At 42.8% G+C, this 25,327-nt stretch overlaps 1 protein-coding gene across 5 annotated transcripts in view; it reads left to right on the forward strand.

Moving 5' to 3' along the window:
- LOC103109263 (cyclic AMP-dependent transcription factor ATF-7) overlaps positions 1–25,327 on the forward strand; it is a 105,901-nt gene that overhangs the window by 42,198 nt on the left and 38,376 nt on the right. The gene's annotated exons all lie outside the window — the stretch shown is intronic.

Genomic DNA, 25,327 nt, shown 5'->3' on the forward strand with positions numbered 1-25,327 from the left:
GAGGGGGGAGAGAGAGGGAGAGAGAGAGAAACGCCTGCAGCCCTGCTTCTCCACTTGTGAAGCTTTCCCGCAGGTGGGGACCAGGGGCTTGAACCCAGGTCCTTGTGCACTGTAATGTGTGTGCTTAACCAGGTGCGCCACCACCTGGCCCCAGAAGTACAATTTCTTACCTCTTTTTTTTTCTTTAACAATTTTTTTAAAAATATATTTTCCCTGTTGTTGCCCTTGTTTTTTATTGTTTTGTAGTTATTGTTATTGATGTTGTTCGATAGGACAGAGAGAAATCGAGAGAGGAGGGGAAGATAGAGGGGGGAGAGAAAGATAGACACCTGCAGACCTGCTTCACTGCCTGTAAAGCAACTCCCCTGCAGGTGGGGATCCAGGGGCTCAAGCCAGTATCCTTGAGTGGGTCCTTGCGCTTTGCGCCACGTGCACTTACCCTGCTGCACTACCACCCGACTTCCAATTTCTTACCTCTTTAAAATGTGTCACCAGAGGCCAGGTGGTGGCACACCTGGTTAAGTGCACACATTACAGTGCACAAGGACACAGGTTCAAGCCCTGGTCCCCACCTGCAAGGGAAAAGCTTCATGAGGGGTGAAGCAAGGCTGCAGGTGTCTCTCTATCTCTCTCCCTCTGTATCTCCCCCTCTTGTCTCAATTTCTCTCTGTCTCTATCCAATAATAAATAAATTAATTTTTTTGTTTATTTTGCCTCCAGGGTTATCACTGGGGCTCAGTGCCTGCATTACAAATCCACTGCTTCTGGAGGCAATTTTTTCCCTTTTTATTGCCCTTGTTTATCATCATTGTTATTATTAGTGTTGTTATTGTTGTTGGATAGGACAAAGAGAAATCAAGAGAGGAGAGGAAGACAGAGAGGGGGAGAGAAGCCTGTGAAGCGACTCCCCTGCAGGCGGGGAGCCAGGGCCTCAAACCAGGATTCTTGCCCTGGTTCTTGTGCTTCACGCCTTGTGTGCTTAACCCACTGTGCTAATGCCCAGCCCCCAAATTAAATATTATTTTAAAATAATAAAATCAAATAAAATGTGTCACCACACCACAGCCTCACCAAAACACAAAAATCCATTCACCAAAGTCCACTGGATTACCTCCACATTTGCAACTCACTCCCCTTACCTCCAACACCCCCTTTGCTTCCCTGCCAGGAGTTCTCAGACTCACTGGCCAGAAACAAAAAAGTACTTTTTTTAAAAAAAATATTTATTTTATTTATTTATTCCCTTTGTTGCCCTTGTTATTTTATTGTTGTTGTTATTATTGTTGTTGTCATTGTTGGATAGGACAGAGAGAAATGGAGAGAGGAGGGGAAGACAGAGAGGAGGAGAGAAAGATAGACACCTGCAGACCTGTTTCACCACCCGTGAAGCGACTCCCCTGCAAGTGGGGAGCCAGGGCTCGAACCGGGATTCTTATGCCGGTCCTTGTGCTTTGTGCCACCTGTGCTTAACCCGCTGTGCTACAGCCCGACTCCCCAAAAAAGTACTTTTACTGACATAAGTAATTTGGTTCAAATGAAAAGAATTATTGAGAAAGTCATTAAGATCTCAGTTGTGGTTAGCGTTAACATATTAGAATGAAGGTGGTATCACAGACAGCTGTCATTTCAATGAGCATATTTTTCTTATTTATTTATTTTTTGCCTCCAGGGTTATTGCTGGGGCTCAGGGCCTGCACACCATGAATCTACTACTCTTGGAGGCCATTTCCCCCCCCCCTTTTGTTGCCCTTGTTGTTGTGGTTATTATTGTTGTTGATGTTGATGTCATTCGTTGTTGGATAGGACAGAGAGAAATCGAGAGAGGGGAGGGGAAGACAGAAAGAGGGGAGAGAAAGACACCTGCAGACGTGCTTCACCGCCTGTGAAGCGACTCCCCTGCAGGTGGGGAGCTGGGGGCTCGAACTGGGATCCTTAAGCCGGTTCTTACGCTTTGCGTCACATGTGCTTAACCCGCTGCGCTACTGCCTGACCCCCGAGCATATTTTTCTTAAGATTTATTTTGTTGGTAGTCTGTCGGTAGTGCAGCGGGTTAAGCACAGGTGGTGCAAAACGCAAGGACCAGCATAAGGGTCCCGGTTCGAGCCCCTGGCTCCCCACCTGCAGGGGAGTCGCTTCACAAGCAGTGAAGCAGGTCTGCAGGTGTCTTTCTCTCCTGCTCTCTGTCTTGGCCTCCTTTCTCCATTTCTCTCTGTCCTTTCTCTCTGTCCTAACCAAGAACAACCACAACAATAATAACTACAACAATAAAACAACAAGGACAACAAAAGGGAATAAATAAATAAATATACAAAATTTTCTTTAAAGATTTATTTTGTTTGTTTCATGAGTGATAGGTAGATTGAGAGGGAAAGGCGAGAAAGAATGTGTGGAGGGGGCACAGACACGCACAGGAGGGACACACACGCGCACAGACACAGGACATCCCTCTGGCACATGGAGTACTGGGGATGGAACTCGGGTTTTCATGTTTGTAAGTCCAACACTTTATCTGCTGTGCTGTGAGCATCAATCATGGTTCTTAACAGTAGCAGTCTCTGTGCATCATTTTTTGCTTTTTTTTTTAACACTTTTTTTATTTTCATGAGAAAGAGAAGATACAGAGGGAAAAATACTGAGAGAGAAAGGAACCAGAACACTGCTCAGTTCTGGCTTATGGTGGGGCCAGGGACTGAACCTAGGACCTCAGAGCCTCAGGTTTGAAAGGCTTTGCATAACCATTATGCTACCCCAGCCCGTGCATCATTTTTTTTATTGTATTGTTTTCATTGCTTAAGGTATTTGTCATTTTACTTTAGTTTTAGGTAAAATCATCTCCTCCTTAATGAATACTTTTGTTAGTGAGAGACTACTAACAAAAGTATGACACTGGTCCCAAGAGGTATGCAAGGTAGTCTAGATAATGTATATGGTATGGCCATCTTAGCTAGGATTCTGTAAATACACTCTGTGGTGTTGGTAATGATGTAATCCACCAAGGATGCATTTTTCAGAATGAACCCCTATTGTTAAGAGACTCGTGACTACTTGTTAGGATTGAGAACAGGTTTGTAGTCTACTTGGTCACAGTGGGAGGGAAGACTAGAAGTAGTTAGTTTACAGTTTTTAGGGTCTAGGGTACTGAATAGCATGTGTGCCTTGCCCTGTGTGGCCCAGATTCTAGCCCTAACCGGAATTTCATTAGCTCCTGTGCTAAAAAGTGTGTGCAAAGTTTTTCATTCTAGATGTCTAAATTTGATATTTTATGAGATATCATGTTAGATTCAACAGTTGAGGTATTTCCTTTGGCTATTCCTTTTCTTCCCTTGTAAATTTTATCTAGATGATTGCAAAGGTGGAAAAGAGAGGCTTTATTTCAGTATTCCTTCACTTTATATGCATTTGAAACTACAGGCAAATAGAGCTTTAAGGAGATTGTCCAAGCAGAGAGAGCAGTGTGCTCTTGGCAGCATAGTGGTTAAAGGTGTGAGCATACTGTGCCCTGTTGGCTATTCCCTAGTCCCAAGGGAGGTATCTTATTCCCTTACAGACAGCAATCAGTTTTCAGAGTTGAATGGCTTTTGTTTTTCTTTTATCTAGTAAAATGCAGTGGACTAAAGCTTCCTGAGAAGCTATTGCTTCCACCACCACATGAATAGAAGGTTGTAGATGCTGTCTCTAATTAAAACAAAGGGGAAGTAGCCATAGAAAATAGCAGCTAGGACATAATTGTATTAGAGATCTGCCAAAGGGACAATATTCCTTCTTCTTTTTCTTTCTTTCTTCCTTTTTTTTTGTTTTTTTTTTTTTGTTTTTTGGTTGTGTCCTGGATTTCACCAGTCAGGGCTGACTTTTTCAGATAGAGTCAGGCAGAGAGAGATAGAGGTAAAGAGTTAGCTAGACAGACAGCTAGCCAGCTCACAGCACCAACTTGCTTCAGTGCAGTGAGAACCAGACTTGAACCTGGGTCTCACACAGGGTAAGGCAGCACATTATCCAAGTCTTGCCCCTAAGAGGACAGTTCTTGCTTGACAGCTGGCCTTTCTGCTATACAGTGCTTTTCTCTTAGTATTAGAAAAATAATGAGTGCACTACACCAGGCTTAACTTTTTTTTTATTTAAGAAAGAATAAATTAACAAAACCATAGGGTAGGAGGGGTACAACTCCACACAATTCCCACCACCCAATCTCCATATCCCACTCCCTCCCCTGATAGCTTTCCCATTCTCTATCCCTCTGGGAGCATGGACCCAGGGTCATTGAGGGTTGCAGAAGGTAGAAGGTCTGGCTTCTGTAATTGCTTCCCCGCTGAACATGGGCGTTGACTGGTCGGTCCATACTCCCAGTCTGCCTCTCTCTTTCCCTAGTAGGGTGGGTCTCTGGTGAAGCGGAGCTCCAGGACACATTGGTGGGGTCTTCAGTCCAGGGAAGCCTGGCTGGCATCCTGATGGCATCTGGAACCTGGTGGCTGACGGGCTTAATTTTAGAGACTCATTTTGGTGCTTTCTTTTTTCCTTTTCTTTTTTCTTTTTTTTAACCAGAGCACTAATCAGCTGTAGCTTAAGGTGGTGCAGGGGATTGAACCTGGGACTTCAGAGCATCAGGCATGACAGTCTACATAACCATTATGTTATCTACCCGCACCCTCATTTCTGTGCTTTCTAGGAAAATAAACATGAAACAACTATTTAATTTTCTTGACTTGCTTAGTTTTTGTTTTATTTTCCATATTTTAAAAGCTTTATTTATTTATTTATTTATTTATTTATTTATTTAATAAAGGTGGGAGGGAGAGCCAGCATCATTCTAGCATATGCAACCCTGGGGATTGAACTCAGGACCTCATACACACAAATTTGATTCTCTACCCACTGTGCCCACCTCATAAGATTTCCCGTATTTGTTAACAAAGTGTTTTAGATGATCTGATTTTACCTTTGTCCTTCTGAATTGTAACAAATTCTACAAATAATGAGGTTTAAGAACAATAAAGGCAGGGGCTGGCGGTAGCACAGCGGGTTAAGCACACATAGCGCAAAGCACACTGACCAGCGTAAGGATCCAGGTTTGATCCCCCGGCTCCCCACCTGCAGGGGAGTTGCTTCACAGGTGGTAAAGCAGGTCTGCAGGTGTCTGTCTTTCTCACCCCCTCTCTGTCTTCCCCTCCTCTCTCCATTTCACTCTGTCCTATCCAGCAACGACAGTGATAACAACAATAATAATAAGCAAAAAGGGCAACAGAGGGGAAAAACAGCTTCCAGGAGCGGTGGATTCATAGTGCAGGCACCAAGCCGCAGCAATAACCCTGGAGATGACCAAAAAAAAAAAAGAATAAAAAACAATAAAACACTGTATCATTAACTTATTTGCCACTCGGTTATCACTGGGGCTTCTTTCCTGCACAATGCCACTGTTCCCAGCAGGCATTGTACTCCTTTTTCTTTCTTTTTGATAGAGTGTGACAGGTAGGAAGAGCAAAGGAGAGAGAGAACTTCAGCACTGCTCATGAAGCTTGCTCATGAGGGTGGGGACTGGGAGCTTGAACCTAGGTCCTTGCACATGGTGAAGTGAGGACTGTACCCAGCCCACTGAATAGATTGTTGGAATTATTTTCAGCAAACTACTACAGTGAAAAATGAGAAAAATAAACATCACTCACTCTTGGTCTGCTGTTCTTCCTTTCTTTATGTCATCTGGGCTCACCAGAACCTGAGGGGAGGGGGAGGATCTAAAGCTGAACAGCACTGGTGAAGTCCACAGTCCAGTCAGTCCAGTCACATAGGCTCTCCAAAAGGCCGAGAGCTAATCAAGACTGTCATGCGCTTCCCCTATATTACTGTTATCTTACTAAGGGCATATTTACCACAGTGCCTTTTGCCCAGTATATCCTGTCCACTATTCAACAAGGTACACCAAAAGGGAAAAAAGTGTGTGTTGGGGGGATTAGATAAAGAGGCTGAACAAGCATTAGAACCAGAGTCAGATAAGGCAGGAATGTTGGTATCATCAAGTCAGAACTTATAATTAATGTGACAAGGATTTTCCTGGGAAAGAGTTGATAAGTAGCACAGGAGATGGTTCAGTGGATTAAGCTGTGGACTCTGAAGCATGAGATGCTGAGTTCAATGCCCTGCACCTCACATGCCAGAGTATACTTTCTCTCTCTTTTCCATAAATAGGTACATCTTAAAAAAAAAGAAAGGAAGAGAGAAAGAAAGAAAAGGAAAATATAGACAACATGCAAGGACAGATAATCATGGAGATGGAAATTTAAAGGGGTGAAAAAAATAGCTAGAGACTTACTAACAGTGAACAGATGTGAGATCTGCCTTTGAACTGCTTAGTAGCAGAGCAGAGAAAGAATCTTCTAGCATGAGTATATGACAATAAAACTTCTCTTTTTAAAAATATTTATTTTGATGAGAGATACAGAGAGGGAGGGAGATGAGAGCACTGCTCAGCTGTCTGACGGTGGTTCTGGGGGATTTAACCTGAGACCTCAGAGCCTCAGGCATGAACATCATTTGCATAACCATAATACTCTCTCCCCAGCCTGGCAATAAAATTTCTAAAACTGAAAGGCAAAAGAAAAAAAAGTCAAGTGGCTAAGTGGTGCACACCTGGTTAATCGCACACATTATGTATGGTGTGCAAGGAGCAGGGCTCAAGCCCCTAGTGAAGCAGTGTGCAGGGGTCTCTTCCTCTCTTTTCTCCTCTTCCCATCTCAGTTCCATTCTGTTCTATAAAATAAATAAATAAAACATAATCCGTATGATGGTGGAGCAGTGCTGTGGTTTCTTCTGTCTTTCTCTCTTTATCTCTCAGCTTACTGGAGCAGTGGAACTGTGTAGACACAAAGGCCCAGCGAAAACACTGGTGGCAAAAACAGAAACAAAACTGTCTTATGAGAACTATTAGGGAAAGTGTTTGTTTCTTAACCTGTAGCTTATCACAGCAGATGCAGGGACTCAGAAAGGGAGAAAGTGGCTTGCTAAGGGGATCTTGGGGACCAAAGCCCCAATGTTGGAAGATGATGATGGTTTGGTTGAGGGTGAAATGTACTGACACCTACCTTGGGGAAATATGGAGATGTACCCTTGTGACAGCAAATACCTTGTAAATCAACATCGCCTTAATGAAGTGATATTGGGGGGAATGTCTTATAAAAAATAGTAGGTGGCCCAGGTGGTGGCGCACCTGGTTAAGTGCACAAGGACCCTAGTTTAAGTACTTGGTCCTCACCTGCAGGGGGAAAGCCTCGCAAGAGGTAAAGTAGGGCTGGCAGATATCTCTCTGTCTCTTTCCCTCTCTTATCTCTCCCTCTTCTCTCAATTTCTGTCTCTTTCCAATAATAAATAAAATATGTTAAAAAAAATAAATAGCAGGGAGGGCAGAGGAGATAGCATAATGGCTATTCAGAAAGATTTTTATGGGGGCTGGGCAGTAGCACACCGGGTTAAGTACACATGGTGCAAAGTGCAAGGACCGGCATAAGAATCCCAGTTCGAACCCCCGGCTCCCCACCTGCAGGGGAGTCGCTTCACAAGCGATGAAGCAGGTCTGCAGGAGTCTATCTCTGTCTTCCCCTCCTCTCTTGATCTCTCTGTCCTATCTAGCAAAACAGCTGTAACAACAATAACAACCACAACAAGGGCAACAACAAGGACAACAAAATGGGGAAAATAGCCTCCAGGAACAATGGATTTGAGCCCCAGCGATAACCCTGGAGGCAAAAAGAAAGATTTTCATTCCCGAGTCTCCTAAGTCCCAGGTTTAATCTTCCAAAGACACTACCATAAGCAAGAGCTGAACAATGCTCTGGTTTAAAAGAAAAAGAAAAGAAAAAGAAACATTTAAAAAAATTAAGATTTTACTTCTTTTCAGGAGAGAGAGAAATGAAATCAGTGCTGTGATTAAAAAATTAATAGGGGGAGTCGGGCAGTAGCACAGTGGGTTAAACGCACATGGCGTGAAGCGCAAGGACCGGGTAAGGATCCCAATTCGAAGCCCCGTCTCCCCACCTGCAGGGAAGTCGCTTCACAGGCGGTGAAGCAGGTCTGCAGGTGTCTTTCTCTCCCCCTCTGTCTTCCCCTCCTCTCTCCATTTCTCTCTGTTCCTATCCAACAACAACGACGACATCAGGAACAACAATAAAACAAGGGCAACAAAAGGGGATAAATAAATAAATTTTAAAAATTATAAAAAGATTAATTTCTTAAAAAAGAATTAAAGATAAACGAATGAATGAATGAATGAATAAACAAATAGGGGCTGGGCAATGGTGCACCACGTTACCACGTGGGGAGCAAATACTGCAGGTGTCCTTCTGTCTCCCTTCCTGTCTTCCCTCCCCCTCTCAATTTCTCAGCTGTATCAAAGAAAGAAGAAGAGGAGAGTAGCTGCCAGGAACCGTGGATTCATTGTGCAGGCACCGGCAACCCTGTTGGCGCTTAAAAATAAATAAATAAATAAATAGCTTGTTGTGAGTATAATCTCATAGACATGCTCCAGTTACTCAATTTTGGAGACTGCTGTCTTGATCCTTGTCCCTTCCCTCCTTCTCCTCCCTGCATAACTGGAGAGTATTGGACCCTAGTCCAGTTGACTGGTGTTTTTGTAGAAAGAGGTTGGACACAGGCATTTATTTACCCAGGGGAAAACTCTGTAAAGATCGGAGTTAGGCTGGAAAGCAGCCAGGAGACAGCAAAAATTGTCGGCAGACCACCAAAAGCAAGGAGGAAGACAGAGTAGATACTCCCTCGTATTCTCAGTGGGACACAAACCTGCCAACACTTTGACTCTAGATTTCTGGCCTCCACAATTATAAGACAATAAATTTCTGTTGTTAAGTCCCTCAGCTTTTGTAACTTTACCAGGACAGCTCTAGCAAAGGAATGCAGAGCCCTTTATCAGCCTACACACACTGTGGGTGAAATCTGCACTTTGCTCTGGTGAGTTGTTGCCTACAAGTGAGGACTAGCTTTGCTAGAGTCTAAGCTGCTGTCTGACACTCACCAGTATGCTTAATGACCTTCATGTTTCTCCATTCTCCCTCTCTCCCCTAACAGATGGGGACACTGTAATGTGATATGAAGGTTAATAGTCTCCATTAGCACCTCCTGCTTCTTCTACATTCTGATAAAGTAGTGTGAGTGGTTCTATATAATTGAAACAATTTGTTATCATTTTAGACTACAATCAGAAACTGAATATGGGTTTTCACAAACGTCTCTAGTGAGAGACAGTGCACACAAAGGATCCATTGTAAGCATAAAATGAAGCCATATCCCTCCATGTGTTTTGCCATTTATATCTAACCTTGAGTGAGTCTGGGAACAGGTTTCTAGAAACAAGCCCATGAATAATTTCTCATTTCAGTCAGAACCTCATTAATCTTTGTGGGTTCAATTCAGTAAAGCTGTATGAGTATCTGTAATGTGTCAGCTATCATATTCATGACAAAGATACACATAAAGCTCCTTGATGCCATTCTAGGTGACAGTTTGTTTTTGTTGGTTTTTAATATATCATAACTATAAAAGCAAATGAGGAAATGACTCAGCTGGTAGAGAACAGTATTTGCATGCCTGAGGTTCCTGGTTCAATCCCCAGTGCCACATGTCCTGGACTGTTCTCTTACTCATATGTAACTCTAACTCTAGGAAGAGTTAAATAATAAATCAGGATTTAAATAATAAAATTAAATCTTTAAAAAAATATTCATTCCCTTTTGTTGCCTTTATTGTTGTAGTTATTATTATTACTTTTGATGTCATCATTGTTGGATAGGACAGAGAGAAATGGTGAGAGGAGGGGAAGACAGAGAGGGGGAGAGAAAGATAGACACCTGCATCACCGCTTGTGAAGCGACTCCCCTGCAGGTGGGGAGCCAAGGCACAAACCGGGATCCTTACACTGGTCCTTGCGCTTTGTGCCACCTGCGCTTAACCTGCTGCGTTACCACCCAACTCCCAATAAAATTAAATCTTTAAAATCCAAGGCAGCAAGGGCAAAAATAATTATTCTAAGTTCTATATTATGACTCATATCTGCACTGCTTGGCTCATTGTAAGATTTCAGAATTTCCTGTACTACCAAGAAGTATTTAGATTCTTACTTTTCCATAAAAAAATCTTTAGTAACCCAAGCCAAGTGTAATATTTTCTTAACTGTAATGGCTGAGTCTGCACTCTTCACACTGTATCCTTGTCCTTCATATGTGAGCTCCAGGGTGGCGACACTTAACTATGTAGCAAATTAGGAGATAAAAGCATTAGTTGTGTTTTTCAAGGGCTCTGCACTTCACAATATCTTAATAGTAAATTGGGAAGAAAGCTTGGAAGGTGTCCTTCTGTGCATGAGATGGACACAATCCCTGCCACCACATTTTATAAAATTAATAAAAAAGAGATGAGGATGGAAAATATAAGTGTGTATGTCAACAGGAACCTGATGGAACTGTGTGACAATAATTTTGACTCCATGAAGAAGCTTTCTTTGCTAAGAACTGCAGTTACGCCTTTGGGAACTTTCATGGTATCCCAGCCAAGTGGCTGCAACTGGTACAATACTGGAGCCCTGGAGAAAGCAATTAACCATGTAAACTACTGTCCCAAGCCCTCCCACTGATTTCCTGTTGGGATTTGTCTGCACCTAGGCACTTGTCCTTTAAAGTTTGAGTGTTTAATCCATCTATCTTTTTCTTCCCCTCTCTGTCTTCCCCTTCTCTCTCCATTTCTCTCTGTCCTATCCAACAACAATGACATCAATAATAACAATAATAATAACTACAATAATAAAACAAGGGCAGCAAAGAAACCAGTACAAAACCCAGTGTTGTGAAAGTGTGTGTGTGTGTGTGTGTGTGTGTGTGTGTGTGTAGATTTTGTCCTATTTTTTTAATCGAAGAACTTTCTTGCTGTAGGTCTTATTAGATTTGAGTCTCTAATTCATTTGGAGTGAGGCTGAGCAGTGGGGCAGCCAGTAAAGTGCACATGCACCAGGAGGGAGAACTCCCTCTGCAGGGAAGAAGCTTTACAAGTGGTGGACCAGTGCTTCTGGTGTCTCCCTCTCTCTCCTCCCAAGTCTCTCCACCTCTCTTTGTCTCTTTTAGAAAAGGGGGGGGGGGTGTCACTGACTCACAGCTGGGAATGATGGTGACGTTGTACAGGCACTGAGCCCCAGCAGTGACTCTGGCGGGGGGAAAAAAATTGAAATTGAGGCGACAGCAGAGTGGTTCTGTAAAAGACTCTCATGCCTGATGTTCTGAGGTCCCAGGTTCAATCCCCAGCACCACTATAAACCAGAGCTAAGCAGTGCTCTGGTCTATGTATCCTTTCCCTATCTCTCTATCATTAAAATAAAATATTTGTTTACATATATACTTTTTATTTATAAAATGGAATAAAATTTTTAAAAATTTTATTTAAAAATCCATTTGGAGTTAACTTTTATATACGGTATTAGGGAAGGATCCATATTAATTCTTTTTATTGAATATTATTTTAGGGTGGGGGTAGATAGCATAATCATTATACAAAGAGACTCTCGTGCCTGAGGCTCTGAAGCCCCAGGTTCAACCCCCTGCACCACAATAAGCCAGAACTGTGCAGTGCTCTGGTGTTTCTCTCTGTGTCTTTCTCTCTCTGTATCTCTCTCAAAAATAAAATAAATAAAATACTTTTTTTAAAAAAGCTTTAAAATTTTTCTATGGTTTAAAAAAAATTAAAAAGAGGTTTAGCATTACGAATCATTAGAAAAATTCAGCTCAGAACTACAAAAATAACACCTCACGCTAAGATGACTATTCTTTGTTGTTGTTGTGGTTCCCCATCCAGGGTTATCACTGGGGCTCGGTGCCTGCACTAGGAATCCACTGCTCCTGGAGGCTGTTTTTTTCCTTGGTGGCCCTTGTTGTTTATAAGATGACTGTTCTTAACAAGCAGTGTGGAGCTGGGAAGTAGCTCGTTCTGTAGGCTGTATACCTTCCCGTGCACAAAGCTTTGAGTTTAAGTCTTTGCAACACTTAGAAGCATAATGACATAACCCAGAGGAGCTGCATGGGTAGTGGGTTACACTTAGATGTCTCTCTTCTCTCTGTCTCTCATCATTTTCCTTCTGGGCCTGCAAGGCTGCTTGACAGTTTATGGTGTGTGCCTTGAGCTCTTTCCCTGACACCACATCACATGGGAAAAAGCAGACAATAACTAATGTTGGTGAGGATATAGAAGAATTGGGACCCTGTATATTACTGACAGGAATGTAAAACATAGTCAAGTGAACAACAGTTTGGCAAGATTAAAAATATTTACCATATGATTCAGCAATTCCACTTCTGATTATACCAAAAAGAGTTAGGAAAAAAGGCCAGAGGAGACAACATAAAGACTATGCACAAGACTTTCAAGCTCCTAGGTTCAGTGCCCAGCACCACTGTAAGCCAGAGCTGAGCAGTGCTCTGGTGTTTCTCTTTCTTAATTAAAATTAAAGGGGCCAGTCGGTGGTGCATTGATTAAGGTTCAGGCTGCAGGTGTCTTTCTGTATCTTTCCCTCTCTGTCTTCCCCAACCCCTCTCAATTTGTCTGTCTTTATCCAATAATAAATAATTTAAAAAAAAAGATAAATAAAATATTAAGAAAAAGAATAAGAAAAAAAAGAGTCTTGAAAGAAATATTTGTATACCCATATACACATCCACATTTTTCACAGTAGCTAAAATGTGAAAGCCAGCCGGGCATCCATTGACTGATGATGAACGTATAAACAAACAACACATGGTATATACATACAACGGGATATTATTCTTTACAAGGAAGGAAGTTCTGCAGTATGCTACAGGACATGCTAAAAGTGAGATAAGTCACAAAAAGACAAAGACTGTCTGAGCCTACATACATAAGGTACTTAGAGTAGTCAGAATCATAAAGGTGGAAAATATAACAGTGGACAGAAGGGGAGAGGAAAATGAAGGGCTATTATTCTGTGGGTAGTTTCATTTGGTCGCTCCTTGGTGCTGTAAATGCTGAGCAGTGCTCTGGCCGGCCCCCCACCCTGCCTCCCATACGCACATGTACCATAAATGGTTCAGTGCCTCGTAAATACACTTTAAATAAATGAAAAATACCAGTGCTGGGGTGTGGTACACCTGGTTGAGTGCACATCTCGCAGTGCATAAGGACCTGGTTCAAGCCCCTGGTCCCCACCTGCAGGGGGAAAGCTTTGTGAGTGGTGAAAGCAGGGCTGCAGGTGTCTCTCTCCCTCCCTCCCTACCCCTACCCTGTCAATTTCTGACTATCTATCCAATAAATAAATAAACATAATAAAAAGATGAAAAAATATCCAAATAACCTTTCCCAACTTAAAATTAGGAAAAATCCTATTTGTCACCCTCTTTTCCTACACTGCCCAGTCCTGTGGGAGTTGGTCAGTATGAATTGGGCTTTGGGCACAAGATGCCACCCATGGGGCTCGTGATTTTCCACATTTGTTATAGACAGGAGGAAGAAACAAGGAACCAGAAAGAGTGACCAGGTGTGGTGAGTGTTTTAGAGACAGAAGGAGACCACAGCAGGGATGCTTCCTTCAATGAGATGGGGACTGGACTTGAACCTGGATCATGCAGGTGGTAAAACAGTGCACTACCCAACTGAACTATTTCACTGGCTGTTAAGAGAGACAGATACTGAAAGGGAAGGAGGAAAGAGAGAGAGAGAGAGAGAGACACTTGCAGCACTGCCTCACTGCTCCTGAAGCTCCCCCCTGGCATATAGGACGGGGGGCATATAATATGTGCACTCTACCAAGTATGTCACCCCTGGTGCCTCCATGCTTAAGGACCTGGGTGGGAGCGTGATGCCGCAAATTCAAAGCCTGGCATCACATGTACCAGAGTAATGCACTGCTTCTCTACACCTCTACCCCAACAAATAAATCTTTAAAATAATAAATATTAACTTTCCTTTCAATATGAATGATGATAAATAGCCTCCCCCCATTGTAAACACTAACAAGAGTTTTGTAAGTTGGAGATGCTTTTGTAACACTTTAGTGAGATGTTAACATTTATTTGACAAAAAGAAAAAAGTATTAATGATACAGATGCTATTCTAGGTGTCTGGGAGACTTCCACGAACAAAGAAAATCCTAGTTCTTGGGGAGTTGCGCTGTACAGATGGCTTTGCCAGAGACCACCTATCAAATGTCTCTGCTCTTAGAATTCTTTCTTTTTTATGGTGGACTAAATTAGTCAGCTGTCAGAATCTTCTCTCTAAGGCACTCCCAACAGCCATCCTATAACAGAAAATCCCTGGATCCTCAAACAAAGGAATTTGCTCTAAGTTCAGTTTGATGCCCACCCCCATACCCCCTCAACCCCCCCAACCCCTACCCCACACGGTTATCCTCTTTTATTCCCCTGGCATTTTCTCTTGGAGTATTTTTGGAAGAAGTTTCCTGTTCTTATTTTTCCTCTATAAATTACCTTGCTCACACATGAAGCTCACATATGAGCTGCTGCTGCTGCTGTGGTTATATTTATTTGCTGAACAATCCTGCGCTTTGAAATGATTCATTCAAGAGCCTTGGAGCATTCAAAGCAGGATGTGACTCACTTAGTAAACATCAGCATCTTGAAGAAAGCAGAAACCTGGGACTAACTCAGGTACAGATGAAAGCTCTGTTTGTTTTGAGGTGTATGCTCATAGTCCCTTCCCTTCTCCCTTCTCTGCTTTCCCAGATCAATGACACTTTGCCCTGGGAACTGAAGGAATGTACTGAGAGTGAGAAGGCTTATCAAGACTGTTAGCAGACCTCCAGTTTCTTCCTTCAGAATAGGTGATTAGTTGAAGTGACTAAATACTGTTAAAAAGACGGTCACTTATTCTTTCAACCTTGGTTGGCACTGGCATCGCTGTATACTTGAGTTGTTCCTTGTAGTTCCTCAGGTTTTCTATGACCTTTTCATACTATTTTCTTTAATCAGAATATGCCCAAGTGTAGATACTGTAGTAAAAGAAAACTATTCTTTCCATAAAATGCTGCCAACCCACAAACTTCAGGGAATGGGGTGGCTAGGTTTTAGCATAAATGGCTTCAAATGATCACAAACATAAACCCAGTTCCCTGTGTGGTTCGCTGTAGTTGAGGCACTCAGGGCTCATTTCCTGGTAGCCCAGGAGTTCTGGTGTTCTCCTTCCCCCAGTCTACTCCTCTGAAATAAGGAAGGGAACGTGAAGTGACTGTAGGACGCGCTCTTTTACCATGTGCGAGGTCTTGGGTTTGATCCTCAGCACCCACAGAGGACAACCACTGGCCTGCTCCAGCCCAGGGGAGCTTCATGGATGGTACAGAAGTGCTGTGGAGTCTCCCAGTCTGTTTCTGTCTCCCCCCCCCCCCCCGGCCCCCCATCCCTCTCTCCCTCCCTCATTTTCACCAAGATAAAGGGACAGAAAAGTGTGTTGAGGAGGCTGCTCAGAGGTACTGCATGAGTGTGAGGGTCATTAGCTTAGCACCTTTTTTTTTGGTCATATTTTAAGTTTGAGACAAATACATGTAGAAACTAGAGCTGTCATAGCCAAAAATAGCACTTCAGGAATGAATTTGGCTAGGGCTTGAATGCATATTGTAGAGAAATCATTGGTCACAATATTTTTAAAAATATTTATTTATTTATTTATTTACTACCTAGAGACAGAAATTGAGAGGGAAGGGGGGAGATAGGGAGAGAGACAGAAAGACACCTGTAGCATTGCTTCACCACTCATGAAGCTTTCCCCCTGCAGATAGGGACCAGGGGCTTGAACCATCGTTCTTGTGCATTGTAACATGAGCGCTTAACCAGGTGCACCACCACCTGACCCCCTGGTCACAATATTTTACCAAGGATTTAGCTTGATTGTTCCAGCTGGCTTTTATTATAGTAGCTGTTTACTCTGAGATTTTTAAAAGAGAAAAAGAAGTATATACATGTTGTGTGTCAGCTATTATGCTAAGTGTGTTATTTCACTTTCATTTAAAAAGCTCAAGAGGTGTATAAGGGAGCCATTGTGGTTGCCTAAAATGTTTCCAGTTTTAATCTGAGTTAAATTACATAGGAATAAAACAACAATGGCAACAAAAGGGAATAAACAAATAAATAAATATTTTTAATTACATAGGAATATACTTAAATAAAAAGTAATTGAGGGGTGGGGGTAGATAGCATAATGGTTAGGCAAAGAGACTGCATGCCTGAGGCTCCAAAGTCCCATGTTCAATCCCCCACACCACCATAAGCCAGAGCTGAACAGTGCTCTGATTAAAGAAAATAAAACAAAATAAAATAATTGACCTGTTTGGCTGTGAAAATAGCTCAGCTGGTAGAGTATTCAACACTCAAACTAGAGCGGTGCTTTGACTTGTCTTTTTCTCTCTCCTTCCTTCTCTCTTCCTCATGCAAATCTCTCTTTTATTATTTGTTTATTTATTTATTTTTTCAGAGTTGCTGCTCAGCTCTGGCTTAGTGTGGTGTGGGGGATTGAACCTGGGACTTCAAAACATGAGAGTCTCTTTGCATAACCATCTAAGCCCACCCTGAATCTCTCTGGTATGTAATGAATAAAACCTTGGGGGCTAGTGGAGCACACACATTTACCATGCACAAGAAATGGGCTTTGATTCCCCACTCCCCACCTGCAGGGAGGAAACTTCACAAGTTGTGAAATAGGCCTGTAAGGATCTTTCTCTCTCCCTTTGTATCTCCTTCTTCCCCAATTTCTCACTTTCTTATTTAATAAAAAAGAAAGGAAAGGGGAAAGACAAGAAAAAAAAATGTGGCTGCCCATGAGTGGTGTATTTATAGTGCCAGCATCAAGCCCCACTCATATAATTCTGGTGGCAAATAAATAAATATTTTAAAGAATTGAGTTGTATATTTAATATGTATCTTGTATGGAATATACAGTGTGTGTGTGTGTGTGTGTGTGTGTGTGTGTGTGTGTGTGTGTGTGTGTGTGTGTACAGATGCACACATAACTGTGTTAGAAACTGACAAAAAACCATTGGTCATATGTGGTTCTAGACCATGCAAAGTAGGCACTCTGCTCACTAACTCACTTCCCAGGCTGTCATTCCTAACACTGTTCCTTGCTGCATTCACTTAGTTTGCTAGTAAGAAAGATTTTAGATTCTCCAATTACAGAGGCTGAGTAAAAGTGAGACTTCCAACTTCACCAACGTGTCCCAGAACCTCATCTCTCCAGAGCTCTCCCTCACTAGGGAAAGATAGAAACAGGCTGGGGTATGTGGATCCATCTACCAACGCCCATGTCCAGCAGAGAAGCAATTACTGGTTGAACATTTAATTACTTCCTCCTTCTACACCCCATAAAGAATTTTGGTCCAGGGGCCAGGCTCAGCGGGTTAAGCACACACAGTATACGAAGCACAAGGATCCAGGTTCAAGCCTCTGGCTCCCTCCCTGCAGGATGGGGATAAGTGATAAGCAAGTCTATAGGCGTCTGTCTATCTATCTATCTTCCCCTCCTTTCTCAGTTTCTCTGTCCTATCCAAAAAAAAAAATTTTTTTAAATGGCCACAGGAATAGTGGATTCATAGTGCAGGCACTGAGCCCCAGTGATAACCCTGGAGGCAGGAAAAAAAATTGGTTTATACACCCAGAGAGATAAAGAATAGGCAACCTTCCTATGGAGGTGGTGGGATATGGAACGCTAGAGATGGGAATTATATGGAATTGTACCCCTGTTATCTTACAATCTTGTTAATCATTATTAAATCACCAATAATAATAATAATGGGAGACTTCCTAGAAGTACATGGAAAGGATTTTTACCAAAGGCCTCCCTTGGAAAATCGCTAATAAGAAACTGCCCACTCTACAACTAGTATCAGTCTTACTATTCCATTTCATGCTTCTTAATATTTCTCTTTTTCTCTTATGCTTGAGGCTCCAGGATCTCAGGTTGAAGCCCCCAACACCACCACAAGCCAGAGTTGAGCAGTGCCCTGGGGAAAAATTAATAAATAAAAATCTCTTTTAGACGACCCCATCAATGTGTACTGGAGCTCCACTTCCTCAGAGCCCCACCCTACTAGGGAAAGAGAGAGGCAGACTGGGAGTATGGATCGACCAGTCAACGCCCATGTTCAGCGGGGAAGCAGTTACAGAAGCCAGACCTTCCACCCTCTGCAGCCCACAATGACCCTGGATCCATACTCCCAGAGAGATAGAGAGTGGGAAGGCTATCAGGGGAGGGGATGGGATATGGAGATCGGGTTATGGGAATTGTGCGGAATTATACCCCTCTTATTCTATGGTTTTGTTAATGTCTCCTTTCTTAAATTAAAAAAAAAAAAATTTAAATATAAAAATATCTATTTTTACATATTTATTTATTGTGGCTGGTAGAGTATTGGGGCATTGGGCTTGTGTGCCTGAGGTTCCCAGTTTGGTCTCCGCATTCCACATAACAGAGTGATTCTCTGGCTTATCTGCCTATCTCTTTCTCCTCTCTGTTTCATGTGAAACTCTCTTGTATGTAGGAAAGTGAATATTTAAATAACTAAATTAAATATCTATTTATTAATAGAATAAGAACCAGAGCATCAGTCTGGCAGTGCTGAAACTCAAACTTGGGACTTTGAATTCTACTGCCTATGCTGTCTATCTGCTATTTAATCTCCCTGACTAAAGAAAATCTCTCTTGAGAATGAAAAGGCCAGATCCTATTTCCTTCTCCAGTATTCTTTTTCTTTTTTTACTCAGCTCTTGTATGGTGGTACAGGGAATTAAACCTGGGTCCTTAGAGCCTCAGGCATGGGAGTCTCTTTGTATAACCACTAAGCTATCTACCACCACCTCCTTCTCCAGTATTATGTCTTTGTTAGTTACCAGACAGTGCATGAGAATTCCATTTAGATTGCTCTCCCAATTCTGTCTCCATCTCCCTCATTTCCTTGTCCTAAGTATTTGCAGATCTGTAGCACATCAGCCATTTTATAAAGTGAGGTTAGGAGTTTTCTGTCTGTGTTTTTTTCCCTTCCAAGTTTCCAATCCAAAAACATGTGTTGGCAGTTTGACTAGGGGAACTAAGAAAACAGACTCCCCCCCGCCCCTTGTTGCTTTCTCTCTTTCCCTGTTACCCTGTGGCAGGGTCTCTCAGCAAAGACACAACTGTCACTTTGACTAAGATGATTCTTTGGGGAGGGGCCCTGTTATCAGCATCCCAGGTCTCTGCCCTCGAAAGGCCAAGAGCAGCCCCTCGGATGTCGGATGTGAAAATGTCTCCAAACATTGCCAAATGTTCTTTGAGGGAAGGATTGCTCCAGGATGGAAACCACTGCCACATTATTATAAACTGCATTTAGAGAAAGTGGGGTGCTGGGATGGGGTGGAGTATGGAAATGTGCACATGACTCACATTCCCTCTGGATCTTTGAGCATCTTATTTAGATAGAGTTGTCCAAAAGAAATGGAACGCAAGTCACAAATGCAAATCACTAAGAATTTCCTATAGTATATTTCATTGAACCCAATATATCTAAAATATTTTAATATATGATCAATAAAAAATTAGTGATGCTTTTTTCCCTATACTGTATTAAAAATTTAAGGTTTTTAAAAATTTTTTTTAATTATGAAAGGATTAATTAACAAAACCATAGGATAGGAGGGGTACAGTTCCACACAATTCCCACCACCCAATCTCCATTTCCCACCCCCTCCCCTGATAGCTTTCCCATTCTCTTTCCCTCTGGGAGCATGGACCCAGGGTCATTGTGGGTTGCAGAAGGTAGAAGGTCTGGCTTCTGTAACTGCTTCCCCGCTGAACATGGGCGTTGACTGGTCGGTCCATACTCCCAGTCTGCCTCTCTCTTTCCCTAGTAGGGTGGGTCTCTGGTGAAGCGGAGCTCCAGGACACATTGGTGGGGTCTTCAGTCCAGGGAAGCCTGGCCGGCATCCTGATGACATCTGGAACCTGGTGGCTGAAAAGAGAGTTAACATGCGAAGCCAAACAAATTGTTGAGCAGGTTTTTTTTTTTTTTTTTTTTTTGTGAGTAAGAGCCTGAACTTGAGTTACTGTGCATATCCCCCCAAGGACATGTGAATTGCCTTCCTGATCCAGGGTGACTCAAATTCGACAGGCCCCATCTTAAATAATATCAGCCCTCTGTTGTCTTGGGATGGTTAATATCTATATAGTTATTGAAAACTGTCATTATTTACCCTACATCCAGAATGTATGTTCCCTGAGTGTCTCTTTGCCAAAGCCTTGGTCATAGGTAATATCAAAGAGCAAAGGGAAGATCCATTAAGAGTGTTAACAAACGAGAGAGCTAGACTTGAAATGAGCAATAGTGGGCCTGCTGGAGCACTAGCTTACATACCTGAGCTCCCAGAGGCTGCAGGTTCAATTCCCTGTACCACTCTGTGTCAGAATTGCACAGCATCTTGGTTCAGTTCTCTCTCTCTATCTCTTTCCCCTCTCATATTAAATAATTCTTGAAAAAATATAAATGAAGGCTGGGGAGATAACATAATGGTAATGCAAAAAGGCTTTAATGCTTGAGGTACCGAAGGCCCCAGGTTCAGTCCCTAGTACCACCATAAGCCAGAGCTGAGCAGTGCTCCTGTAAAGCAAAATAAACAGAAAACGTGTAGAAGGGCTGGAGAGACAGCAGAGTGAGTGCCGCAGGCCCACTCTCCAGCAACACCTGTGCAGAGTGGCGCTCTGCTCTGTTCCCTCTGAGAGGTGGCTCACCTGGTAGGATGCATCTTGCCTTATACATGGCCCCATGTTCAAGCCCTCGCTGTAACACCAGAGGAAGCTACTGTGCTGTGTTGTCTTTCCCTGTCTTTGTTTCTGCCTCTCTCATTTAAATTGGAAAAAAGAAAAAAACCTAAGTGAAATTGCACTTGCCCTGGAACCTGGCTCTGAGAAGAGAGAGAGAGAGAGAGAGAGAGAGAGAGAGAGAACTACTGGACAAATAAAACACATCAGGAGAGGGAGTCGGGCTGTAGCGCAGTGGTTTAAGCGCAGGTGGCGCAAAGCACAAGGACCGGCATAAGGATCCCAGTTCGAACCCCGGCTCCCCACCTGCAGGGGAGTCGCTTCACAGGTGGTGAAGCAGGTCTGCAGGTGTCTATCTTTCTCTCCCCCTCTCTGTCTTCCCCTCCTCTCTCCATTTCTCTCTATCCTATCCAACAATGACGACAACAACAATAATAACTACAACAATAAAACAACAAGGGCAATAAAAGGGAATAAATAAATAAAATTAAAAAAAATAAAAACATCAGGAGTATACAACAGAATTGCAACAAAAGGGGAACTGTTTTTTTAAATGTTAAACTATCCCTAAAACTAAATCTAAAAGAGATTCAAAATCTTTCAGCTGGTGGCCAGGGGGAGTTGCTCAGCTGGTAGAGCACAGGGCTTGCATGCCTGAGGCTCCTGGCTCTGTCCTGGATGCCAAATGCTGCGTGTACCAGTGGTACTCTGCCTCCTCTTGCTCTCTTATGAAGTAAGTAAAAAAAAAAAAAAATTTTTTTAAGATTTTATTTATTCATGAGAAATGATAGGAGAGAGAAAGAACCAGACATCACTCTGGTACATATGCTGCCAGGGATTGAACTCAGGACTTCATGCTTGAGAGTCCAGTGCCATATCCACTGTGCCACCTCCTGGACCACATGAGTAAACTTTTTATCAGAGCACTGCTTAGCTGTGGATCATTGTGGTGCTGGGGATTGAACCTGGGACTTCAGAGCCTCAGGCATGAAAGCCTTTTTGCATAACCATTATGTTTTCTCCCTAGGCCTCTTTGATTCTTTCATTCTTTTTTTAATATTTATTTATTTATTCCCTTTTGTTGCCCTTGTTTTTTTATTGTTGTGGTTATTATTGTTGTTGTTGATAGGACAGAGAGAAATGGAGAGAGGGGAAGACAGAGAGGGAGAGAGAAAGACACCTACAGACCTGCTTCATCACTTGTGGAGCCACTCCCCTGCAAGTGGGGAGTTGAACCAGCATCCTTACGCCGGTCCTTGTGCTTTGAGCCACCTGCGTTTAACCCGCTGTGCTACTGCCCGACTCCCTCTTTCTTTCTATATAGAAACAGAGACAGAGACAGATAAGATCACAGCACCAAAGTTTCTTTCAATGAGGGATAGGCTCAAACTTGGGTTGTACATATAAAAGCAGTGCAGTATCCAGGTGAGCTATTCTGCCAGGCCCCTACCCCTCACCCCCACCAAAAAAAATGAAAACAGGAGCCCAAAAATAGCTCTCTAGTAGAACATAGTCTTTATGATGCAGGAGGACTCGGTCCCAACTCCTGCACCACATGGAGTATTTGCACTCGGGGAAACTTCATGAACATGGAGTGGCACTATGGTTTCCTCTCTGTCAGAAATTTAAAGAGGGGAGTGCAGAGGAGTCTGTCTAAAATGGTGAAGTCCACCACAAAGCCCCAGTGGGAGAAGACAGTTATTTTTTAATACTATTTATTTATTTATTATCCCTTTTGTTGCCCTTGTTTTTTATGGTGGTTGTAGTTATTATTGTTGTTGTTATTGATGTTGTTAGGACAGAGAGAAATGGGGAGAGTAGGGGAAGACAGTGAAGGGGAGAGAAAGATAGACACCTGCAGACCTCCTTCACCGCCTGTAAAGCGACTCCCCTGCAGGTGGGGAGCCGGGGCTCAAATGGGGATCCTTAAGCTGGTCCTTAGGCTTCACGCCACGTGTGCTTAACCTGCTGCGCTACCGCCTGACTCCCGGGGAAGACAATTATTAAAAGAATAATAATTATGCTGAAATCTAGCAGCTGGAGAAATAACTGGTAGTGTGTTTACTTGCATGTCTGAGATTCCCAGTTTGAACACCCCCAGTATCACATGTACCAGAATGGTACCCTGGCCTCTCCTCTCTGTCTAATGGGAAACTCTTATCTCTCATATGTAATAAATAAAATTAATCTTTAAAAATAAATAATATACAGGTTCAGTCCCCAGCACCACCATAAACCAGAGCTGAGCAGTGCTCTGAATTTAAAAAAGAAGAAAATAAAATAAAAACAGCTCAGTTTTGAACAAAGTGAGTTCTGATAGTAAAAAAAGAACTTTTTGCTTCAAAGCTATTCTTCTAGATTATAGATGATTATATTTTTAAAAAATTGGGTGTGGGTAGATAAGCATAATGGTTATGCAGAGACTCTCATGCCTGAAGCTCCAAAGGCACAGGTTCAATTCCCCCCACACACACACCACCATAAGCCAGAGCTGAGCAGTGCTCTGGTAAAAAAAAAAAAAAAAAATTAAGATACCTACATGAAATTTCCTTGTACATATAGACACAATTGTGAAAAAGCTTTATACCATTGCCAGTATGTTGTTGTTATTATTATTAACCAAAATACTGCTGAACGCTGGCTTATAGTGGCGCCAGGAGTTGAGCTTGTGTTTTGTTTTGTTGTTCAACCAGAGCATTGGTCAGTTCTGGATTACAGTAGTGCTAGGGATTGAACCCAGGACCTCAGAACCTTGGGCATGAAAGTTATTTGCATAAACATTATACTGCCTCCCTGGCCCTGCCAATACATTTGGAAATTTTGCTAGTACTTTCTATGCCCATAAAGTGATGTTTTGTTTTGCTTTTCCTACAATGTAGACTAGATCTCATTTTCCTTTTACCAGATGCTTGCAGCTCCAGAGCCTACACAGTGACTTGCTTAACCCAAAGATTTTTCTTTTCCTTACCCTCCCCCCACCTTTTTTTCCTTAGGAAAAAGTCTGTGATTGAAAAAGCTGATGCCCAACAACAGAGAAAACTGAATTTGACTGAATAGCCCCCACACACATACACACTCTTTATTCAATTTGCCCTCTGCCCATCAAAATCCATGGTATTTGTCTCTTGATTCTTTTATGTCTTTGTCCTTCATACATTGAACATTTCCTGTGCCATCCAGGCTTGGGGCCTACTTTAACCAGCTCTAGTTGTGAAAGATCTTCGCAAATGTGGGGAAAGCTGCTTTCAGGTAAAAGCACTTAAGCTTGCTTCAGTGGATAGGAGCTGGAGCAGGGCCAGCTCCTGATTGTTTGGTTTGCAGTTCCAAAAGCTGGGGATATGGGGCTAAAGGAAGGGGTAGCCTGTGGAGGAAGGTATATGTCCAGTGGTGATGGTAAAAAGAGGAAACTACACATCATTATTTTTAGAAACAAAAGGCAGACAGACCCTAGACTCAGCGCCTCCGAGTGAGAGAGCTGAGGAAAGCGGCAGCATCCAAGCTGCTCCTGTGTTCCAGGCGTGTGTTAATGAAGGAACATGGCCAGCCAGCCTCAAAGGGAATTTTGAGGGTATCGTTCCTTTGAATTACTGCTGTTCATCTGTTCCCTTCACCTCCCCCTTCTAAAGAAGGGAAGGGAACATAAATTATTGTCCAATAACCCTGTCTTACTTAGTCATAAACTTGAGGCAAAGCTAGCCTCACCTTTTCTTTGTTCTTTTACTCAAACCTCTAAATAAAATCCCTACGCCCTTTCCTCTTCCCTCCTTCATCCTACCAGCGGGCTTTTCCTTTTTATCGTGGAAAAAAAATTGGTTTTTGTTTGTATTTTTTATTCTTCCATTATATAGCCAGCAGCATTGCACTGGCCCTTTATGACTGAAAGAGCGCAGGCGGGCTGCCCGGTGAGGGGAGACAGCATTTGGCCGATGGGGCTGTATGTGCCATTATTGCCGGCATTGGGCCTATGTCCTCAATAGCTCCATTCTGGCTCATTAAAGCCCCGAGCCAAATAGCTGGGCAGGCTCCTGCTGCAGCACTGTGGGGGCCAGGAGTTAAATGCTTGTCCTAACCCTGCATAATTTATCTCCCTGTTAGCCCACTCACAAATGGGCCAATTCAGCTCCGCCACAGTGGAGAGAGAGCTTCACTCTGAATTTCCAGTTTTTGTGATAACCAGTGAGAGCCCAGACTTTCCCTTCTCTCTTTATTATCATTATTATTAAAAATTATTTTCCCCTTGTTTTCGATGAGTTTGCCTGAATGTTTGTTTGTTTTTTCCATTTGGAACCTCCTGCCTGGACCTTACTTCACCGACAATCTGTCCATGTCTCTCATTTGGACCTGATTACAGAGCAGTTGGTGCTGCAGCCTCCCCCTTTGCCTTTCTCCCCTGCTTTTCCTCCCCCCCCCCAGACCCACCGCCCTTCTCCCCTGCTTTCTACTGCCTTTTTCTCCTTCCCTAATTTCTCTCTCTAAATCCATCTACTCTTCTTGTCCATCACTCCCAGTGTTTTCTCCTTCACCTCTCTTTCCAGCCGCTCTT

This window comes from Erinaceus europaeus, chromosome 7 (assembly GCF_950295315.1).
Source record: "Erinaceus europaeus chromosome 7, mEriEur2.1, whole genome shotgun sequence".
Lineage (NCBI taxonomy): Eukaryota > Metazoa > Chordata > Mammalia > Eulipotyphla > Erinaceidae > Erinaceus > Erinaceus europaeus.